The 25,470-nt window shown below is 39.1% G+C and overlaps 1 protein-coding gene across 1 annotated transcript in view; it reads right to left on the bottom strand.

Moving 5' to 3' along the window:
* Nucleotides 1–25,470, bottom strand: part of LOC117317384 (mitogen-activated protein kinase kinase kinase 13-A-like) — a 187,298-nt gene that overhangs the window by 138,104 nt on the left and 23,724 nt on the right. The gene's annotated exons all lie outside the window — the stretch shown is intronic.

Here is a 25,470-nt window from a genome sequence, read left to right on the forward strand (position 1 = left end):
ATAAATCTGTGGTTGGAGTATTTGTTGAACATGGAACAGCTGGCGATAAGGATCCTATGGTGGTACTATAAAACCTCAGTTTTACAATCATATACAACACCTAATTATCCTGGACTGTCTAGTTAATTCACATCAACAAAAACAATATTAATAGTTTTCATGTAATATTTAGCTTAAATGAAAAAATTAACTATTTTTATCTTTGTTTTGGAGTAAAACTGACAAAAAATATTTCCAAACTGTATAAAGATGAATTCCTGATGCTCCAGTAACTTACTTGTGTTTAAACGTTTTGTGAAAACAGATATGAGGACACAGGACTAACTGAATGACACAAAGTGACTTATATTTCAAACATCACAGACACTTACATCTGTCACTCAAAGTTTCCTCCCCAAAATGTAAAGAGAACTGTAAAGGGTTCCCACATATAAAAAGATGAAAAGGAATCAAAAATCAGTTTTTTATATTTTTTTGAGATTTTCAAATTGCTTTCAAGTTAATTCCTTGAAATCCCCTGGTGAGCACATTACATTTTAATCAATACACCTTTCAGAGAAGAATGAAAAATGATGAAATCTCCTGACTATGAACAGAAGTAAGTGGCGGTTGATTTCTGAATGAATTGTTTATTAGAACCAGATTACATGACGTGCAGCAAACTTACTCTCAATTACAGACAACTCCTTTCTGTACCATCTGTCTCTATGATTTCAGTTTTCTCTATCCTTTCCTCATTCCTTCTCTCATTCCTGATAGGCTTAATCGGTCTTATCCATACCACATCTATCACCCTCTAAGTTCACCGACCAACAGTTCTCTCCATCATCAGACTCATCTACCCTTATTTCCCACTCATTCGCTCAGTCCTTTTATACATGCTCCTTTTTTCTTATCTATCTATCCATCCACAATAAGGTGTACAAATTGAAACGTATATTAAACCTTTGCGTTCACACATCTAAAACTCAATCTTTCCCTTTGTTTTCGTTTACCAGACAATACTCCCAACTCATGATCAACTCCCATCATTTTACCTGTATTTCCTTATGACCTCAATTAGTGCATGTGACAGCCTTAATTAGGCCATAATTTTTTTTTATTTCTCCAAGCCTCTATTATTTTTCTAAACCCTCTTTTTAATTAAGAAGACAAACTCCACTTTGCTCCTTTAAGAGACTCATCCTATCAACATTCTATGTAGTGCTTTCTTTGGTCAAATATTAACTTCATTTTGTATTAATTATGAAACAAGTATTCTGAATTCAATCTGTTAATCTGGCACATTTACTTAGACACAGGGGTCGAGTGAAAGAGTAGCTTGGTGTACTCAGCTATCCTTCAAATCTCATTCACATTATCTTTCCATTCCCTGTCTACATGCATGCTGGACTAATAGACAATTTGCTCCTCCTGTTAAACCCCCTCCCCAGTCTTATATTCAGTAAAATATTCATTATCTGCCTGATTACCTGATAGCATGCTGATGTTGATCCCCACAAGCAGACATTAGGCAAAACAAAGAAGCTCTATCACTTCTGAAGGCCGTATGAATACCTTTATACATGGGTCACCATGGGGACTGGTATCTCCTGTTCAATAGGACATCTTATCAAGCCAATAAAATGTTTAGAAAAAATAAAAATGTGGATTCAGGTGTTCAGGTAACAATCTGAATGAGATTATAACCTGATTTTATACAAAGAGGTATTAGTACCAATATACCTACCTGGTATTCACATTACCAGTGGAGAGAGATGAAAGTTTGCATTTATATAAAACATTCTACATGATATCCCAGATGTTTCTCACCCAAATACAACAAATCTTTTCAATTGTGCATGTAAAAGAAAGGAATTAAGTCATAAACATAAATCTCTTTTGCTGATGGCATAAACAATTTTAGGCACTCTGGTGACATATTATGTACGTATCATCAGTTGAGTTGACAACAACACCGACTACTATTTACTTGGCCTAATGGACACAGGGGGGGAATCCAAGACAATTCACCTTGTGTTAAATCAATATCCATCCTTACCAACTATCCTTCGCCTTAACTGACCGATTTATTAGATTTCTAAATAACAGGAAACACATTACATGGCTCAATTCACTACTGAAATGGAAAGATCAGGGAGACTAGAGACAAAGAATGGCCAAAGGCTGTCAAAGTGGCAGGCTATACTAGAAACAAAGATTGGTCAGGGGTTGTCAAAGTGGCAGGCTATACTAGAGAGACAAAGAATGGCCAAAGGCTGTCAAAGTGGCAGGCTATACTAGAGAGACAAAGATTGGCCAGAGGTTGTCAAAGTGGCAGGCTATACTAGAGAGACAAAGATTGGCCAAAGGCTGTCAAAGTGGCAGGCTATACTAGAGAGACAAAGATTGGCCAGAAGTTGTCAAAGTGGCAGGCTATACTAGAGAGACAAAAATTGGCCAGAGGTTGTCAAAGTCGCAGGCTATACTAGATAGACAAAAGATTGCAATCCTACCCTCACTGTCCCAGACATCACTAGTAACACGACCATCACCCCCTGTCCTACCCTCACTGTCCCAGACATCACTGGTATAACAGCCGTCACCCCCTGTCCTACCCTCACTGTCCCAGACATCACTGGTAACACAACCATCACCCTCTGTCCTACCCTCACTGTCCCAGACATCACTGGTAATACAACCATCACCCCCTGTCCTACCCTCACTGTCCCAGACATCACTGGTAACACAACCATCACCCCCTGTCCTACCTCACTGTCCCAGACATTACTGGTAACACAACCATCACCCCCTGTCCTACCTCACTGTCCCAGACATCACTGGTAACACAACCATCACCCCCTGTCCTACCCTCACTGTCCCAGACATCACTGGTAATACAACCATCACCCCCTGTCCTACCCTCACTGTCCCAGACATCACTGGTAATACAACCATCACCCCCTGTCCTACCCTCACTGTCCCAGACATCACTGGTAACACAACCATCACCCTCTGTCCTACCCTCACTGTCCCAGACATCACTGGTAATACAACCATCACCCCCTGTCCTACCCTCACTGTCCCAGACATCACTGGTAACACAACCATCAGCCCCTGTCCTACCCTCACTGTCCCAGACATCACTGGTAATACAACCATCACCCCCTGTCCTACCCTCACTGTCCCAGACATCACTGGTAACACAACCATCACCCCCTGTCCTACCCTCACTGGTAACATAATCATCACCCCCTGTCCTACCCTCACCACTGGTAACAAAATCATCACCCCCTGTCCTACCCTCAATGGTAACACAATCAATTTAACTCCTGTCCTAGTCCTTCTAACATTACCTTATCTTTTCCCTCACAAAACATTTCTTTGAAATCTCTGCCCCTTGGTGCCCTGTCAAACTCAAAGTTTACATAATGACACAAAATCATACTTACAAATATGTTCCTGGTTTTATCCCCTGGCGTCTTTGTCATACAAAAATCTTATCACAACTCTAACATAAGAGTCAACTTAATCAACCAAATCAGCAACACATCAAATAAAAGTCTAAATAATCAGTGTGTAAACTTGAAGACATTTCCATTATTCCAAACAACAACAGACAACTGTGTTAAGTGGGAAACTGCCGTTGTGGTTTACCGGCATCGCAATCAGATCTTCAGTGCTGGCATATAATCATAAAGAAAACATTGCGAAATACTACAAATCTACTACTCATTCAGTGTGGGAGGTGAGCTTTGACCTGTAACCTCTGACCTACCCTGGTCTCCTGCCAGGCTTCCTCAGCAGCAGCAGCAGCAGCAGTACTACACACAGTCTAATTAACCGGAGCCTATATCTAATGAGAATATATGTATACAACAACAGTGAACTCACTGGCAATAAGTACACACCAGGACTACTGTTTATCATTGATTGCAAGTGCTATAAATCAATTTTCCCAATTTAATTTGTTGTAAGCTATTCAAAGTTTTGTTCTAGCTATAGGCTGCATCTATACATGCTGACTGGTCAACAATTAAACACACACACAAATATATGTATACAATGTATATATATATATCACTTAAAGAGCCAAAGTCATAGTCAGACATCAATTTTATTCTAGATCTTAAGACCTAAATAACCTTGATATTTGGTCAGTTGATCTTTTGTATAATTCTGACCAACTATGATTTATAATGCCATGACAAATGTTCATCAGTGAAAAGATACAAATTTTGACCTTTACCTTTGACCCAGTGACCTTCACCTGTCCTCATTTTGAACTTTTCTTCATACTGTTATAGCAAAATGTTCATCAGTAAAAAAGATCAATGCAATTTGACCTTGACATCTGACCCAGTAACCTTGACCTTAGTCAGCTGACTCTTTGTTTCTTACCAACTTCCCTCAAAATATCATGACAAAATGTTTATCAGTGTAAAGATACAAAACTTAAGTTTTATCTTAGACCATGTGACCTTGACCTTTGAACAGTTGATTCCATGTTTAATTTTGAAAATATGTAAAAAAATAAATTGACCTTGACTCTCCTTGTCCAGTGACCTTGACATTTGTTCTATTGACTCATTCAATTCTGACCAACTTCACTTCACCATGTCATAACAAAATATCAATTACTAAAAAGATACAATATTTAACCCTGACCTTGTACCTAGTAACATTGACCAGTGGTCAGTTGATTCGTTGTTGAATTCTAACCAACATTGCTTCACCATGTCATTACAAAATGTTCATCATGATCAGTAACAAGAGATCCAAGAAGAATGCACCATTGAATGATCTTTATTGGTTCTATGCAAGACTGAACATTTCTCTACTTTAATGAGTTGTTAACCATGAGAGCATACATATTAAATTTAAGAGAGATCTAAGAAGAGCTTCCTGTGAACAAGTTATAGCAAAACTAAATTGCAAGGGTCAGCCGTTTTGTTTTCTGGATCAGACTCAAAACCAAATGAGCACAAATTAAGACTACATGAAGCTAAAGTCTCTCCAGTATTTCTCAAGAAATAGCAATAACAAACTGTCAAGATCAAAAAATCTACCGGGGGGCCATTTTGTTTTCTCAATCAGACCAAAAATTGAATTGGCACAACTAGGAACCAAGTGGAATGTGAAAAATATCCCTTCAGTACTTCTTAAAAAATAGCGATAACAAGACTCCTTTAAGGACGGACCACAGATGCGGGTGATTTGAATAGCACACTGATGATGAATGGCTAAAACTGGGTCAATGCCATTCATCCAAGCATGCTATTGGACAAATATGACAACCCTTAACCTCTTAAACTTATTCAGCAGAATTTCTTAAATCTTTTAGCACATATTATATGACATCAATAATCTATAAAGCGGATCAAGGTCATTTTTTTTTCTAATTGACAAGGAATATGGAATAGGCACAACAAAAGGTCAGTTGCCCTTTTTCAGGAGATCACAGAGCTCAACTAGAACTGTAAGCCAGTTGGCATCTAATACCCACTCCTCATTTACAACCATGACAACCAAAAGACACATAGTGTTTTGGATAAAAAGCATTATCCCTCAAAACACTTATCCAATTTTCAGCTTATTAAATGAAACAATATCTCAATTCTGACCAATCAGAACTCTCCATTATATTCCCATAAACCATACTATATATAAAAATGTTCTGTTTAACTGGATAATTCTTCAATTTTGACCATTCAGAAGATACTCATGCTTGAAAATTAATCACCTCAGCAGGTTAGTTTGTGGTAGCATCTGTTAATTCATTAACAATTTTGAAGTTTTTTTCTGTTGCTAAGTTGGATTTCTTTAGAAAAACATCCGAAAGTCTTGGATAGATTTCAATAAGCTTAATTAGCATGATTTTCTAACCACAAGTCAGATTTGTAATAATATTTTCATGCTGACATCTTACTCCTTGTCTCTTCGTAGTGTTAGGTTTAGGACATAAATGTTCTAGTTTAACTTGATATCCACAAATAAAAGGTCCATGGGGCCTATTATTATTATTCAAGTAACTAATTATTTTTCATATGGCTTTGCTTGGTAAACAATGAATACTTGAGGTAGCTCTTGTAGCATAAAATCTTTTTTTATCTTCCTGGTAATTTTATATTGCTTGCAGCTCCTAAAACTGCAAGCAAGCTCATCACTTAGAATAAGGAAATGGCTATCGAAAGGAGCAACTTGGTCATTCATTTTTAACATATAGCAATATAACATCGGTTTTTTATCCTGAAGCATGATGGTATACCTTCATACAACAATCGATATGGATAATATAATGTTTGAAATTTTTTGGAAGTCATCATGCAGATGCAAGTTATTCTGTATGGCATTCCTTCATTAAGTTACTCGAATCCTAACATTACATAATACTTGGCACAAGGATGGTCCAAGATCAATAAGCTGGTCTCACTGGATTGAATATTTATAGTCGGTGGGCTTCTAAGTGTCAGTTCTATCATTGAAATTGTCTGCAAGAACACAAATTTATGGATCAAAGAATTTGAATTGCTGCCATTATTCAAAGGTTTCACTTTTGACAGATTTCCTTTTTATCTAATTTTAGCTTTCATTCTATTGATAAAAGTTTTCAGGAAAATCAACTTTTGAATTTTGTTATCATTTTAAGTAATGTGTATCTTCCCAGTGGAAATAATTATTCAAGAGGTGAAAATCTCAAAACAGACGAAACAAGGTCTAAATGACATTTATTACCAGCTCCATACTTAGACAGCTAGTCTGTATCTATCTATATTACCAGCTCCACACTCAGACAGCTAGTCTGTATCTATCTAAATTACCAGCTCCACACTCAGACAACTAGTCTGTATGTATCTATATTACCAGCTCCACACTCAGACAGCTAGTCTGTATGTATCTATATTACCAGCTCCACACTCAGACAGCTAGTCTGTATGTATCTATATTACCAGCCCCACACTCAGACAGCTAGTCTATATGTATCTATATAACCAGCTCCACGATCAGACAGCTAGTCTGTATGTATCTATATATTACCAGCTCCACACTCAGACAGCTAGTCTGTATGTATCTATATTACCAGCCCCACACTCAGACAGCTAGTCTGTATGTATCTATACTACCAGCTCCACACTCAGACAGCTAGTCTGTATGTATCTATATTACCAGCTCCACACTCAGACAGCTAGTCTGTATCTATCTATATTACCAGCTCCACACTCAGACAGCTAGTCTGTATGTATCTATATTACCAGCTCCACACTCAGACAGCTAGTCTGTATATATCTATATTACCAGCTCCACACTCAGACAGCTAGTCTGTATGTATCTATATTACCAGCTCCACACTCAGACAGCTAGTCTGTATGTATCTATATTACCAGCTCCACACTCAGACAGCTAGTCTGTATCTATCTATATTACCAGCTCCACACTCAGACAGCTAGTCTGTATGTATCTATATTACCAGCTCCACACTCAGACAGCTAGTCTGTATGTATCTATATTACCAGCTCCACACTCAGACAGCTAGTCTGTATGTATCTATATTACCAGCTCCACACTCAGACAGCTAGTCTGTATGTATCTATATTACCAGCTCCACGATCAGACAGCTAGTCTGTATGTATCTATATTACCAGCTCCACACTCAGACAGTTAGTCTGTATGTATCTATATTACCAGCTCCACACTCAGACAGCTAGTCTGTATGTATCTATATTACCAGCTCCACACTCAGACAGCTAGTCTGTATGTATCTATATTACCAGCTCCACACTCAGACAGCTAGTCTGTATGTATCTATATTACCAGCTCCACACTCAGACAGCTAGTCTGTATGTATCTATATTACCAGCTCCACACTTAGACAGCTAGTCTGTATGTATCTATATTACCAGCTCCACGATCAGACAGCTAGTCTGTATGTATCTATATTACCAGCTCCACACTCAGACAGCTAGTCTGTATGTATCTATATTACCAGCTCCACACTCAGACAGCTAGTCTGTATGTGTCTATATTACCAGCTCCACACTCAGACAGCTAGTCTGTATGTATCTATATTACCAGCTCCACACTCAGACAGCTAGTCTGTATGTATCTATATTACCAGCTCCACACTCAGACAGCTAGTCTGTATGTATCTATATTACCAGCTCCACACTCAGACAGCTAGTCTGTATGTATCTATATTACCAGCTCCACACTCAGACAGCTAGTCTGTATGTATCTATATTACCAGCTCCACACTCAGACAGCTAGACTGTATGTATCTATATTACCAGCTCCACACTCAGACAGCTAGTCTGTATGTATCTATATTACCAGCTCTACACTCAGACAGCTAGTCTGTATCTATCTATATTACCAGCTCCACACTTAGACAGCTAGTCTGTATGTATCTATATTACCAGCTCCACGATCAGACAGCTAGTCTGTATGTATCTATATTACCAGCTCCACACTCAGACAGCTAGTCTGTATGTATCTATATTACCAGCTCCACACTCAGACAGCTAGTCTGTATGTATCTATATTACCAGCTCCACACTCAGACGGCTAGTCTGTATGTATCTATATTACCAGCTCCACACTCAGACAGCTAGTCTGTATGTATCTATATTACCAGCTCCACACTCAGACAGCTAGTCTGTATCTATCTATATTACCAGCTCCACACTCAGACAGCTAGTCTGTATGTATCTATATTACCAGCTTCACACTCAGACAGCTAGTCTGTATATATCTATATTACCAGCTCCACACTCAGACAGCTAGTTTGTATGTATCTATATTACCAGCTCCACACTCAGACAGCTAGTCTGTATGTATCTATATTACCAGCTCCACGCCCAGACAGCTAGTCTGTATGTATCTATATTACCAGCTCCACACTCAGACAGCTAGTCTGTATGTATCTATATTACCAGCTCCACACTCAGACAGCTAGTCTGTATGTATCTATATTACCAGCTCCACACTCAGACAGCTAGTCTGTATCTATCTATATTACCAGCTCCACACTCAGACAGCTAGTCTGTATGTATCTATATTACCAGCTCCACACTCAGACAGCTAGTCTGTATATATCTATATTACCAGCTCCACACTCAGACAGCTAGTCTGTATGTATCTATATTACCAGCTCCACACTCAGACAGCTAGTCTGTATGTATCTATATTACCAGCTCCACACTCAGACAGCTAGTCTGTATGTATCTATATTACCAGCTCCACACTCAGACAGCTAGTCTGTATGTATCTATATTACCAGCTCCACACTCAGACAGCTAGTCTGTATGTATCTATATTACCAGCTCCACACTCAGACAGCTAGTCTTATGTATCTATATTACCAGCTCCACACTCAGACAGCTAGTCTGTATGTATCTATATTACCAGCTCCACGATCAGACAGCTAGTCTGTATGTATCTATATTACCAGCTCCACACTCAGACAGTTAGTCTGTATGTATCTATATTACCAGCTCCACACTCAGACAGCTAGTCTGTATGTATCTATATTACCAGCTCCACACTCAGACAGCTAGTCTGTATGTATCTATATTACCAGCTCCACACTCAGACAGCTAGTCTGTATGTATCTATATTACCAGCTCCACACTCAGACAGCTAGTCTGTATGTATCTATATTACCAGCTCCACACTTAGACAGCTAGTCTGTATGTATCTATATTACCAGCTCCACGATCAGACAGCTAGTCTGTATGTATCTATATTACCAGCTCCACACTCAGACAGCTAGTCTGTATGTATCTATATTACCAGCTCCACACTCAGACAGCTAGTCTGTATGTGTCTATATTACCAGCTCCACACTCAGACAGCTAGTCTGTATGTATCTATATTACCAGCTCCACACTCAGACAGCTAGTCTGTATGTATCTATATTACCAGCTCCACACTCAGACAGCTAGTCTGTATGTATCTATATTACCAGCTCCACACTCAGACAGCTAGTCTGTATGTATCTATATTACCAGCTCCACACTCAGACAGCTAGTCTGTATGTATCTATATTACCAGCTCCACACTCAGACAGCTAGTACTGTATGTATCTATATTACCAGCTCCACACTCAGACAGCTAGTCTGTATGTATCTATATTACCAGCTCTACACTCAGACAGCTAGTCTGTATCTATCTATATTACCAGCTCCACACTCAGACAGCTAGTCTGTATGTATCTATATTACCAGCTCCACGATCAGACAGCTAGTCTGTATGTATCTATATTACCAGCTCCACACTCAGACAGCTAGTCTGTATGTATCTATATTACCAGCTCCACACTCAGACAGCTAGTCTGTATGTATCTATATTACCAGCTCCACACTCAGACGGCTAGTCTGTATGTATCTATATTACCAGCTCCACACTCAGACAGCTAGTCTGTATGTATCTATATTACCAGCTCCACACTCAGACAGCTAGTCTGTATCTATCTATATTACCAGCTCCACACTCAGACAGCTAGTCTGTATGTATCTATATTACCAGCTTCACACTCAGACAGCTAGTCTGTATATATCTATATTACCAGCTCCACACTCAGACAGCTAGTTTGTATGTATCTATATTACCAGCTCCACACTCAGACAGCTAGTCTGTATGTATCTATATTACCAGCTCCACGCCCAGACAGCTAGTCTGTATGTATCTATATTACCAGCTCCACACTCAGACAGCTAGTCTGTATGTATCTATATTACCAGCTCCACACTCAGACAGCTAGTCTGTATGTATCTATATTACCAGCTCCACACTCAGACAGCTAGTCTGTATGTATCTATATTACCAGCTCCACACTCACACAGCTAGTCTGTATGTATCTATATTACCAGCTCCACACTCAGACAGCTAGTCTGTATGTATCTATATTACCAGCTCCACACTCAGACAGCTAGTCTGTATGTATCTATATTACCAGCTCCACACTCAGACAGCTAGTCTATATGTATCTATATTACCAGCTCCACACTCAGACAGCTAGTCTGTATGTATCTATATTACCAGCTCCACACTCAGACAGCTAGTCTGTATGTATCTATATTACCAGCTCCATGATCAGACAGCTAGTCTGTATGTATCTATATTACCAGCTCCACACTCAGACAGCTAGTCTGTATGTATCTATATTACCAGCTCCACACTCAGACAGCTAGTCTGTCTATATCTATATTACCAGCTCCACACTCAGACAGCTAGTCTGTATGTATCTATATTACCAGCTCCACACTCAGACAGCTAGTCTTTATGTACAATTGTATCTATATTACCAGCTCCACGCCCAGACAGCTAGTCTGTTTATATCTATATTACCAGCTCCACACTCAGACAGCTAGTCTGTATGTATCTATATTACCAGCTCCACACTCAGACAGCTAGTCTGTATGTATCTATATTACCAGCTCCACACTCAGACAGCTAGTCTGTATGTATCTATATTACCAGCTCCACACTCAGACAGCTAGTCTGTATGTATCTATATTACCAGCTCCACACTCAGACAGCTAGTCTGTATGTATCTATATTACCAGCTCCACACTCAGACAGCTAGTCTGTATGTATCTATATTACCAGCTCCACACTCAGACAGCTAGTCTGTATGTATCTATATTACCAGCTCCACACTCAGACAGCTAGTCTGTATGTATCTATATTACCAGCTCCATGATCAGACAGCTAGTCTGTATGTATCTATATTACCAGCTCCACACTCAGACAGCTAGTCTGTATGTATCTATATTACCAGCTCCACACTCAGACAGCTAGTCTGTATGTATCTATATTACCAGCTCCACACTCAGACAGCTAGTCTGTATGTATCTATATTACCAGCTCCACACTCAGACAGCTAGTCTGTATGTATCTATATTACCAGCTCCACACTCAGACAGCTAGTCTGTATGTATCTATATTACCAGCTCCACACTCAGACAGCTAGTCTGTATGTATCTATATTACCAGCTCCACACTCAGACAGCTAGTCTATATGTATCTATATTACCAGCTCCACACTCAGACAGCTAGTCTGTATGTATCTATATTACCAGCTCCACACTCAGACAGCTAGTCTGTATGTATCTATATTACCAGCTCCACACTCAGACAGCTAGTCTGTATGTATCTATATTACCAGCTCCACACTCAGACAGCTAGTCTGTATGTATCTATATTACCAGCTCCACACCCAGACAGCTAGTCTGTATGTATCTATATTACCAGCTCCACACTCAGACAGCTAGTCTGTATGTATCTATATTACCAGCTCCACGACTCAGACAGCTAGTCTGTATGTATCTATATTACCAGCTCCACACTCAGACAGCTAGTCTGTATGTATCTATATTACCAGCTCCACACTCAGACAGCTAGTCTGTATGTATCTATATTACCAGCTCCACACTCAGACAGCTAGTCTGTATGTATCTATATTACCAGCTCCACACTAGACAGCTAGTCTGTATGTATCTATATTACCAGCTCCACACTCAGACAGCTAGTCTGTATGTATCTATATTACCAGCTCCACACTCAGACAGCTAGTCTGTATGTATCTATATTACCAGCTCCACACTCAGACAGCTAGTCTGTATGTATCTATATTACCAGCTCCACACTCAGACAGCTAGTCTGTATGTATCTATATTACCAGCTCCACACTCAGACAGCTAGTCTGTATGTATCTATATTACCAGCTCCACACTCAGACAGCTAGTCTGTATGTATCTATATTACCAGCTCCACACTCAGACAGCTAGTCTGTATGTATCTATATTACCAGCTCCACACTCAGACAGCTAGTCTGTATGTATCTATATTACCAGCTCCACACTCAGACAGCTAGTCTGTATGTATCTATATTACCAGCTCCACACTCAGACAGCTAGTCTGTATGTATCTATATTACCAGCTCCACACTCAGACAGCTAGTCTGTATGTATCTATATTACCAGCTCCACACTCAGACAGCTAGTCTGTATGTATCTATATTACCAGCTCCACACTCAGACAGCTAGTCTGTATGTATCTATATTACCAGCTCCACACTCAGACAGCTAGTCTGTATGTATCTATATTACCAGCTCCACACTCAGACAGCTAGTCTGTATGTATCTATATTACCAGCTCCACACTCAGACAGCTAGTCTGTATGTATCTATATTACCAGCTCCACACTCAGACAGCTAGTCTGTATGTATCTATATTACCAGCTCCACACTCAGACAGCTAGTCTGTATGTATCTATATTACCAGCTCCACACTCAGACAGCTAGTCTGTATGTATCTATATTACCAGCTCCACACTCAGACAGCTAGTCTGTATGTATCTATATTACCAGCTCCACACTCAGACAGCTAGTCTGTATGTATCTATATTACCAGCTCCACACTCAGACAGCTAGTCTGTATGTATCTATATTACCAGCTCCACACTCAGACAGCTAGTCTGTATGTATCTATATTACCAGCTCCACACTCAGACAGCTAGTCTGTATGTATCTATATTACCAGCTCCACACTCAGACAGCTAGTCTGTATGTATCTATATTACCAGCTCCACACTCAGACAGCTAGTCTGTATGTATCTATATTACCAGCTCCACACTCAGACAGCTAGTCTGTATGTATCTATATTACCAGCTCCACACTCAGACAGCTAGTCTGTATGTATCTATATTACCAGCTCCACACTCAGACAGCTAGTCTGTATGTATCTATATTACCAGCTCCACACTCAGACAGCTAGTCTGTATGTATCTATATTACCAGCTCCACACTCAGACAGCTAGTCTGTATGTATCTATATTACCAGCTCCACACTCAGACAGCTAGTCTGTATGTATCTATATTACCAGCTCCACACTCAGACAGCTAGTCTGTATGTATCTATATTACCAGCTCCACACTCAGACAGCTAGTCTGTATGTATCTATATTACCAGCTCCACACTCAGACAGCTAGTCTGTATGTATCTATATTACCAGCTCCACACTCAGACAGCTAGTCTGTATGTATCTATATTACCAGCTCCACACTCAGACAGCTAGTCTGTATGTATCTATATTACCAGCTCCACACTCAGACAGCTAGTCTGTATGTATCTATATTACCAGCCCCACACTCAGACAGCTAGTCTGTATGTATCTATATTACCAGCTCCACACTCAGACAGCTAGTCTGTATGTATCTATATTACCAGCTCCACACTCAGACAGCTAGTCTGTATGTATCTATATTACCAGCTCCACACTCAGACAGCTAGTCTGTATGTATCTATATTACCAGCTCCACACTCAGACAGCTAGTCTGTATGTATCTATATTACCAGCTCCACACTCAGACAGCTAGTCTGTATGTATCTATATTACCAGCTCCACACTCAGACAGCTAGTCTGTATGTATCTATATTACCAGCTCCACACTCAGACAGCTAGTCTGTATGTATCTATATTACCAGCTCCACACTCAGACAGCTAGTCTGTATGTATCTATATTACCAGCTCCACACTCAGACAGCTAGTCTGTATGTATCTATATTACCAGCTCCACACTCAGACAGCTAGTCTGTATGTATCTATATTACCAGCTCCACACTCAGACAGCTAGTCTGTATGTATCTATATTACCAGCTCCACACTCAGACAGCTAGTCTGTATGTATCTATATTACCAGCTCCACACTCAGACAGCTAGTCTGTATGTATCTATATTACCAGCTCCACACTCAGACAGCTAGTCTGTATGTATCTATATTACCAGCTCCACACTCAGACAGCTAGTCTGTATGTATCTATATTACCAGCTCCACACTCAGACAGCTAGTCTGTATGTATCTATATTACCAGCTCCACACTCAGACAGCTAGTCTGTATGTATCTATATTACCAGCTCCACACTCAGACAGCTAGTCTGTATGTATCTATATTACCAGCTCCACACTCAGACAGCTAGTCTGTATGTATCTATATTACCAGCTCCACACTCAGACAGCTAGTCTGTATGTATCTATATTACCAGCTCCACACTCAGACAGCTAGTCTGTATGTATCTATATTACCAGCTCCACACTCAGACAGCTAGTCTGTATGTATCTATATTACCAGCTCCACACTCAGACAGCTAGTCTGTATGTATCTATATTACCAGCTCCACACTCAGACAGCTAGTCTGTATAGTATCTATATTACCAGCTCCACACTCAGACAGCTAGTCTGTATGTATCTATATTACCAGCTCCACACTCAGACAGCTAGTCTGTATGTATCTATATTACCAGCTCCACACCCAGACAGCTAGTCTGTATGTATCTATATTACCAGCTCCACACTCAGACAGCTAGTCTGTATGTATCTATATTACCAGCTCCACACTCAGACAGCTAGTCTGTATGTATCTATATTACCAGCTCCACACTCAGACAGCTAGTCTGTATGTATCTATATTACCAGCTCCACACTCAGACAGCTAGTCTGTATGTATCTATATTACCAGCTCCACACTCAGACAGCTAGTCTGTATGTATCTATATTACCAGCTCCACACTCAGACAGCTAGTCTGTATGTATCTATATTACCAGCTCCACACTCAGACAGCTAGTCTGTATGTATCTATATTACCAGCTCCACACTCAGACAGCTAGTCTGTATGTATCTATATTACCAGCTCCACACTCAGACAGCTAGTCTGTATGTATCTATATTACCAGCTCCACACTCAGACAGCTAGTCTGTATGTATCTATATTACCAGCTCCACACTCAGACAGCTAGTCTGTATGTATCTATATTACCAGCTCCACACTCAGACAGCTAGTCTGTATGTATCTATATTACCAGCTCCACACTCAGACAGCTAGTCTGTATGTATCTATATTACCAGCTCCACACTCAGACAGCTAGTCTGTATGTATCTATATTACCAGCTCCACACTCAGACAGCTAGTCTGTATGTATCTATATTACCAGCTCCACACTCAGACAGCTAGTCTGTATGTATCTATATTACCAGCTCCACACTCAGACAGCTAGTCTGTATGTATCTATATTACCAGCTCCACACTCAGACAGCTAGTCTGTATGTATCTATATTACCAGCTCCACACTCAGACAGCTAGTCTGTATGTATCTATATTACCAGCTCCACACTCAGACAGCTAGTCTGTATGTATCTATATTACCAGCTCCACACTCAGACAGCTAGTCTGTATGTATCTATATTACCAGCTCCACACTCAGACAGCTAGTCTGTATGTATCTATATTACCAGCTCCACACTCAGACAGCTAGTCTGTATGTATCTATATTACCAGCTCCACACTCAGACAGCTAGTCTGTATGTATCTATATTACCAGCTCCACACTCAGACAGCTAGTCTGTATGTATCTATATTACCAGCTCCACACTCAGACAGCTAGTCTGTATGTATCTATATTACCAGCTCCACACTCAGACAGCTAGTCTGTATGTATCTATATTACCAGCTCCACACTCAGACAGCTAGTCTGTATGTATCTATATTACCAGCTCCACACTCAGACAGCTAGTCTGTATGTATCTATATTACCAGCTCCACACTCAGACAGCTAGTCTGTATGTATCTATATTACCAGCTCCACACTCAGACAGCTAGTCTGTATGTATCTATATTACCAGCTCCACACTCAGACAGCTAGTCTGTATATATCTATATTACCAGCTCCACACTCAGACAGCTAGTCTGTATGTATCTATATTACCAGCTCCACACTCAGACAGCTAGTCTGTATGTATCTATATTACCAGCTCCACACTCAGACAGCTAGTCTGTATGTATCTATATTACCAGCTCCACACTCAGACAGCTAGTCTGTATGTATCTATATTACCAGCTCCACACTCAGACAGCTAGTCTGTATGTATCTATATTACCAGCTCCACACTCAGACAGCTAGTCTGTATGTATCTATATTACCAGCTCCACACTCAGACAGCTAGTCTGTATGTATCTATATTACCAGCTCCACACTCAGACAGCTAGTCTGTATGTATCTATATTACCAGCTCCACACTCAGACAGCTAGTCTGTATGTATCTATATTACCAGCTCCACACTCAGACAGCTAGTCTGTATGTATCTATATTACCAGCTCCACACTCAGACAGCTAGTCTGTATGTATCTATATTACCAGCTCCACACTCAGACAGCTAGTCTGTATGTATCTATATTACCAGCTCCACACTCAGACAGCTAGTCTGTATGTATCTATATTACCAGCTCCACACTCAGACAGCTAGTCTGTATGTATCTATATTACCAGCTCCACACTCAGACAGCTAGTCTGTATGTATCTATATTACCAGCTCCACACTCAGACAGCTAGTCTGTATGTATCTATATTACCAGCTCCACACTCAGACAGCTAGTCTGTATGTATCTATATTACCAGCTCCACACTCAGACAGCTAGTCTGTATGTATCTATATTACCAGCTCCACACTCAGACAGCTAGTCTGTATGTATCTATATTACCAGCTCCACACTCAGACAGCTAGTCTGTATGTATCTATATTACCAGCTCCACACTCAGACAGCTAGTCTGTATGTATCTATATTACCAGCTCCACACTCAGACAGCTAGTCTGTATGTATCTATATTACCAGCTCCACACTCAGACAGCTAGTCTGTATGTATCTATATTACCAGCTCCACACTCAGACAGCTAGTCTGTATGTATCTATATTACCAGCTCCACACTCAGACAGCTAGTCTGTATGTATCTATATTACCAGCTCCACACTCAGACAGCTAGTCTGTATGTATCTATATTACCAGCTCCACACTCAGACAGCTAGTCTGTATGTATCTATATTACCAGCTCCACACTCAGACAGCTAGTCTGTATGTATCTATATTACCAGCTCCACACTCAGACAGCTAGTCTGTATGTATCTATATTACCAGCTCCACACTCAGACAGCTAGTCTGTATGTATCTATATTACCAGCTCCACACTCAGACAGCTAGTCTGTATGTATCTATATTACCAGCTCCACACTCAGACAGCTAGTCTGTATGTATCTATATTACCAGCTCCACACTCAGACAGCTAGTCTGTATGTATCTATATTACCAGCTCCACACTCAGACAGCTAGTCTGTATGTATCTATATTACCAGCTCCACACTCAGACAGCTAGTCTGTATGTATCTATATTACCAGCTCCACACTCAGACAGCTAGTCTGTATGTATCTATATTACCAGCTCCACACTCAGACAGCTAGTCTGTATATATCTATATTACCAGCTCCACACTCAGACAGCTAGTCTGTATGTATCTATATTACCAGCTCCACACTCAGACAGCTAGTCTGTATGTATCTATATTACCAGCTCCACACTCAGACAGCTAGTCTGTATGTATCTATATTACCAGCTCCACACTCAGACAGCTAGTCTGTATGTATCTATATTACCAGCTCCACACTCAGACAGCTAGTCTGTATGTATCTATATTACCAGCTCCACACTCAGACAGCTAGTCTGTATGTATCTATATTACCAGCTCCACACTCAGACAGCTAGTCTGTATGTATCTATATTACCAGCTCCACACTCAGACAGCTAGTCTGTATGTATCTATATTACCAGCTCCACACTCAGACAGCTAGTCTGTATGTATCTATATTACCAGCTCCACACTCAGACAGCTAGTCTGTATGTATCTATATTACCAGCTCCACACTCAGACAGCTAGTCTGTATGTATCTATATTACCAGCTCCACACTCAGACAGCTAGTCTGTATGTATCTATATTACCAGCTCCACACTCAGACAGCTAGTCTGTATGTATCTATATTACCAGCTCCACACTCAGACAGCTAGTCTGTATGTATCTATATTACCAGCTCCACACTCAGACAGCTAGTCTGTATGTATCTATATTACCAGCTCCACACTCAGACAGCTAGTCTGTATGTATCTATATTACCAGCTCCACACTCAGACAGCTAGTCTGTATGTATCTATATTACCAGCTCCACACTCAGACAGCTAGTCTGTATATATCTATATTACCAGCTCCACACTCAGACAGCTAGTCTGTATGTATCTATATTACCAGCTCCACACTCAGACAGCTAGTCTGTATGTATCTATATTACCAGCTCCACACTCAGACAGCTAGTCTGTATGTATCTATATTACCAGCTCCACACTCAGACAGCTAGTCTGTATGTATCTATATTACCAGCTCCACACTCAGACAGCTAGTCTGTATGTATCTATATTACCAGCTCCACACTCAGACAGCTAGTCTGTATGTATCTATATTACCAGCTCCACACTCAGACAGCTAGTCTGTATGTATCTATATTACCAGCTCCACACTCAGACAGCTAGTCTGTATGTATCTATATTACCAGCTCCACACTCAGACAGCTAGTCTGTATGTATCTATATTACCAGCTCCACACTCAGACAGCTAGTCTGTATGTATCTATATTACCAGCTCCACACTCAGACAGCTAGTCTGTATGTATCTATATTACCAGCTCCACACTCAGACAGCTAGTCTGTATGTATCTATATTACCAGCTCCACACTCAGACAGCTAGTCTGTATGTATCTATATTACCAGCTCCACACTCAGACAGCTAGTCTGTATGTATCTATATTACCAGCTCCACACTCAGACAGCTAGTCTGTATGTATCTATATTACCAGCTCCACACTCAGACAGCTAGTCTGTATGTATCTATATTACCAGCTCCACACTCAGACAGCTAGTCTGTATGTATCTATATTACCAGCTCCACACTCAGACAGCTAGTCTGTATGTATCTATATTACCAGCTCCACACTCAGACAGCTAGTCTGTATGTATCTATATTACCAGCTCCACACTCAGACAGCTAGTCTGTATGTATCTATATTACCAGCTCCACACTCAGACAGCTAGTCTGTATGTATCTATATTACCAGCTCCACACTCAGACAGCTAGTCTGTATGTATCTATATTACCAGCTCCACACTCAGACAGCTAGTCTGTATGTATCTATATTACCAGCTCCACACTCAGACAGCTAGTCTGTATGTATCTATATTACCAGCCCCACACTCAGACAGCTAGTCTGTATGTATCTATATTACCAGCTCCACACTCAGACAGCTAGTCTGTATGTATCTATATTACCAGCTCCACACTCAGACAGCTAGTCTGTATGTATCTATATTACCAGCTCCACACTCAGACAGCTAGTCTGTATGTATCTATATTACCAGCTCCACACTCAGACAGCTAGTCTGTATGTATCTATATTACCAGCTCCACACTCAGACAGCTAGTCTGTATGTATCTATATTACCAGCTCCACACTCAGACAGCTAGTCTGTATATATCTATATTACCAGCTCCACACTCAGACAGCTAGTCTGTATGTATCTATATTACCAGCTCCACACTCAGACAGCTAGTCTGTATGTATCTATATTACCAGCTCCACACTCAGACAGCTAGTCTGTATGTATCTATATTACCAGCTCCACACTCAGACAGCTAGTCTGTATGTATCTATATTACCAGCTCCACACTCAGACAGCTAGTCTGTATGTATCTATATTACCAGCTCCACACTCAGACAGCTAGTCTGTATGTATCTATATTACCAGCTCCACACCCAGACAGCTAGTCTGTATGTATCTATATTACCAGCTCCACACTCAGACAGCTAGTCTGTATGTATCTATATTACCAGCTCCACACTCAGACAGCTAGTCTGTATGTATCTATATTACCAGCTCCACACTCAGACAGCTAGTCTGTATGTATCTATATTACCAGCTCCACACTCAGACAGCTAGTCTGTATGTATCTATATTACCAGCTCCACACTCAGACAGCTAGTCTGTATGTATCTATATTACCAGCTCCACACTCAGACAGCTAGTCTGTATGTATCTATATTACCAGCTCCACACTCAGACAGCTAGTCTGTATGTATCTATATTACCAGCTCCACACTCAGACAGCTAGTCTGTATGTATCTATATTACCAGCTCCACACTCAGACAGCTAGTCTGTATGTATCTATATTACCAGCTCCACACTCAGACAGCTAGTCTGTATGTATCTATATTACCAGCTCCACACTCAGACAGCTAGTCTGTATGTATCTATATTACCAGCTCCACACTCAGACAGCTAGTCTGTATGTATCTATTATACCAGCTCCACACTCAGACAGTAGTGTAGTATCTATTACCAGCTCCCACACTCAGACAGCTAGTATGTATGTATATTTAAGCCCAACTCAAACAGAGTGTATGTTCATGTTACCAGCTAATCAGGCATGGGCTAGTACATTAGTATGTATATTAAGCCCATAAAACTAGTGTTTATATTATAGCCAATAACATTTAGTGTTCTTTACAGTTCTTAGACCAAGTCTGTAGTCTGTATTATACATATTAATTCGATGCTTAAAACAGCATAAGTCCAGCTTATGTTATTATCTGATTTTCTATCCACTGACCTATCTAGCTAGTTTTTTGTTTGTGATATTACAGTAGCCACTAAAGTAGTTGTATTACTATAGTGTTAAAGAAGTACTGTATCATAATCCAATTTAAATACCAGACACTTACATGTTTGTTCTCTGAGCTTAAATCACAGAATAAAATTGGTATTATCTGTATGGAAATTGTGTTAAGAGAACTCCATTACATACACCAATTTGTGGTTATACAAACAGTTCATATCAAGTCCTATTACTAATTACCTCATATAACCATCTCCACACTCAGACAGCTAGTCTGTATGTATCTATATTACCAGCTCCACACTCAGACAGCTAGTCTGTATGTATCTATATTACCAGCTCCACACCCAGACAGCTAGTCTGTATGTATCTATATTACCAGCTCCACACTCAGACAGCTAGTCTGTATGTATCTATATTACCAGCTCCACACTCAGACAGCTAGTCTGTATGTATCTATTTACTTCTACAGTGCTCCAGTGGTACACAAGCTTAAATTAAGTCTGCGATCAGGTTTTGAACATTTCAACAAACCCAAATTTTAAAGTAAATATTGTGAATTTCTCTAGTCCCAACATAAGTTAGCCCAATAGAGTGAACAATATTATTCATTCTGTACGACCACTTTAACTTCAGGTAAGGTGTGGGCATTTTAGCAGTTTTACAAAATTGTAAAAGTAAAGTTAGTATTAAGCAATAAACATGGGTGGGCTTGTTACTATATATAGGCATGGGTTTACATTGTAGCTGTATTTGTACTAGTGTTTAATTTATAGCAAATAAAGTGTCTTTCAGTTCTTTGGTAAAGTCTGTAATATTTATACATTTTTATATTCTGATGTTAAAACAGCATAATCCAATTATGTTATTATCTGATTCTCTATCAATAGACATCTCTCATCTGTTTTTTTGTTTGTGATATTTCAGTAAGACAAAAGTTTGAATATAGTGATAAGAGTACTGGTATCATAATCCAATTTAAATCAGACACTTACATGTTTGTTCTCTGGGCTTAAATTACAGAATAAATATGGTATTATCTTTATGGAAATTTGTGTTAAGAGAAAATCATTACAATACACCAAATTTAGTGGTCTTAACAAACAGTTTCATTACAAGTTTCCATTATTCAAAGTTCTCTTATATACAGCTTTAAAGTTAAGAAAGCCTTAAACAACAAAGTTATTAGCAGGACATGTCAGTGTTCAATAATCAATCAAATTATTTATATTGACTGTGGTACAAACTTGGTATGCAAAGCCTATCAACTTCTCACCCCGATAATGAATTAACATTAAATGCATTTGGTTGTTTTCCGCTTTGGTCTTTGAACCCCATCTCCATTCACTGTTATTTTTATAATAATATTTTGACAATATAATCAAGGATATTTTTTTATCCTAAAATCAATTGCACTCTGGTGTATCGGTTCAGATGGTTAACCAGTCAAATTAATTAAATGTCTGCATTCCACCTATGACCATTTCTAAGGATTTATCAGCGAAACATTTTCCATGTCATTTGTTTTTTTCAAATCATGCTGTTAACCGGACGACTAAATTTCTGCCCAACAAGCCCCAGTTACATCATGTGGTATAGCATAAGGGGCAAAATGTCTTCTCAACCTCGCTGTCACAACAACGTACTACAAGTTAGGCAAACTTACTGGTGAAGACGTCAAAAACCTAAAACCTGATTGAGTTTAGCATTTTCTAACCGTGCAAAATATATACATTGTATTCACATGTAAGAGGAAATATAATTAACACAAAAAACATATTTATATCTATTTCATGCAATAAGAGAAAATTTCATATTTGCATACTATGTCGCCATGGTGTTAATAAAACATTTTGCCATTGTCCTTGGGCGCCAGCTAGACGCAGTGAACTGAGTGTCACTATCTCGCTTCCTGTACTGCCCCACTTCCTGTACTGCCCCACTTCCTGTACTGCCCCACTTGACTCGGAAATGCAATTTCAGCAAGATCAGATTATCTCCTCAGAGATTTATGCAAATCAATAAACTCATGTGTACCTTTTTCATTCTATTTACCTTGTTTTTATTCTGAGGCAGAAATAGCTTTATAAAATAGTTCCTGTATATTTGATATATTACAACTAGCTAGAGAACATATAAACAATCTGATTGTTATCAACTTTCTAATAAAGCTACATTTTGTTACCATCCTCTTTTTCTCACATGCTTCAAAACAGAACAATGGGAATTGAAACAATGTCACTGACTAATAATCTATATTTGTTATAAAAAAGAAAAGAAAATTGAAACAAATTTTAGAGGAAAGTTATGGTCTTATTCAATTCATCAACTCCATTGTGGATATAGTGTTTAATGTAAACTACAACATAGAAATTATCAAATGTCATCAAAAGCATCAGAGCGATGTTATTATAACCAAGGATATGATAACCTCTCAATAGAGGAAGCAAAAAATCCAGTCTAATATTGCATGGAAGTCTGTAAGGAGTTTCAGGAAAATGATCTCCAAATTTGTGACAGATGGAAAGATGGACAGAAAAATTATCAAAATGCATAGTGTATGTCTCTTGATAAAAAAACTTGTAGTGGAAATTAAAAAAGTGCAGTTGAGCAATCAGCTTTGTCTTGGAGGTCGGTTCCATACTGAGTACAAATGTATAAGAAATCTCCTGCATGCCTAAACTGTTTGTACTTTTTCAATTCAATTGGTTTGGGTTTCTTTTTTAGAAAAGCTCTGATTTCTATAATTTGGTTTATGTTTCTGTCTGATGTATATTTATGACATGTAACCAATCAAAATGGGTTTTACAATTATATCTAATCATAGCCCTTCTTGGTAAGTAGTTACCACTTATAACTGATAAGTGTACACTCATGCCACTGAACACTACCAATTTTACAGCACTAGTACGCCATAGAAAATTACAATTTTTACAATTATTGTAAATGGCTCTGGTGAACTTAGTAACAAAAAAATCATTTTGTTTAGGTGATGTCTCAGAGAAAATAATTTGGCAACAAAATTGTAAGAAGGATGGAGTGAATTAATTTATCAAAAACAGGTGTAACTGGTGAAACAGATCTTAGCACCATTTCACCATTACCGCTCAGTTAATGAAGAGGCTGGTCTTAAAATCTGCTCCCTTCATTAATGTAATATCATCGGAAATACTGAAACATATACACGACAAACAAAATTTGTAGAACAAGGTCATGAAGGAAGGTGACAATGTTTATTTGTTTGTCCAGAAGAGGAAGCGTTACGAAGTCTGCAAACATTTCTTGTGGTTTTAAAATCCAGAGAAAAGAAGAAAAACCTGGCCCACCCTAAATGCTAATCGTCATGACAACCACCAGACATCTTTAAAGAATCTTTTTATTTCTTTTTTAACCACTAACTCTTAGTAATGCAAAGCGTATGGATGAGGATTATTGAAGTTAATGAAAGACAAGCCATGGAGAAGCTTGTCATAAATTGTGTAATTAAATCAAAGCTGAAGGCTATCACTGAAAAAATAGGACAGGGACAGAAGAGAATGTTGTATGGCACTTCACAGTGTTAAAACTTCCATAAAACTTAACTATGTCCAACCACAAACTGGAACATATGTTTTGAATCTAGATGCAAGACATTGACATCAAGATATAAGATATTTGTATGGGTCTTTTTAAAGACCTTTTATATCTGTTTTACAGTTATAAAACATTCAGGCTACTTAATTATAATGATAATATATTGACATTTTTTATGTAACGAAAAATTTTAATTAGTTTAAACATAAATGTAAAAGGTAATTGTCACCTTACAAACCTGCATGATCTCCTAAATTTAAATCTGACAAGAGGCCTATGGGCCTTAACGGTCACCTGAGATTTGAAATATTTCAGTATTCTAATATGGTTAACATTATCAGCATGGGTTTTGGTCCGAACCATCAGTC

This window comes from Pecten maximus, chromosome 19, assembly GCF_902652985.1.
Source record: "Pecten maximus chromosome 19, xPecMax1.1, whole genome shotgun sequence".
Lineage (NCBI taxonomy): Eukaryota > Metazoa > Mollusca > Bivalvia > Pectinida > Pectinidae > Pecten > Pecten maximus.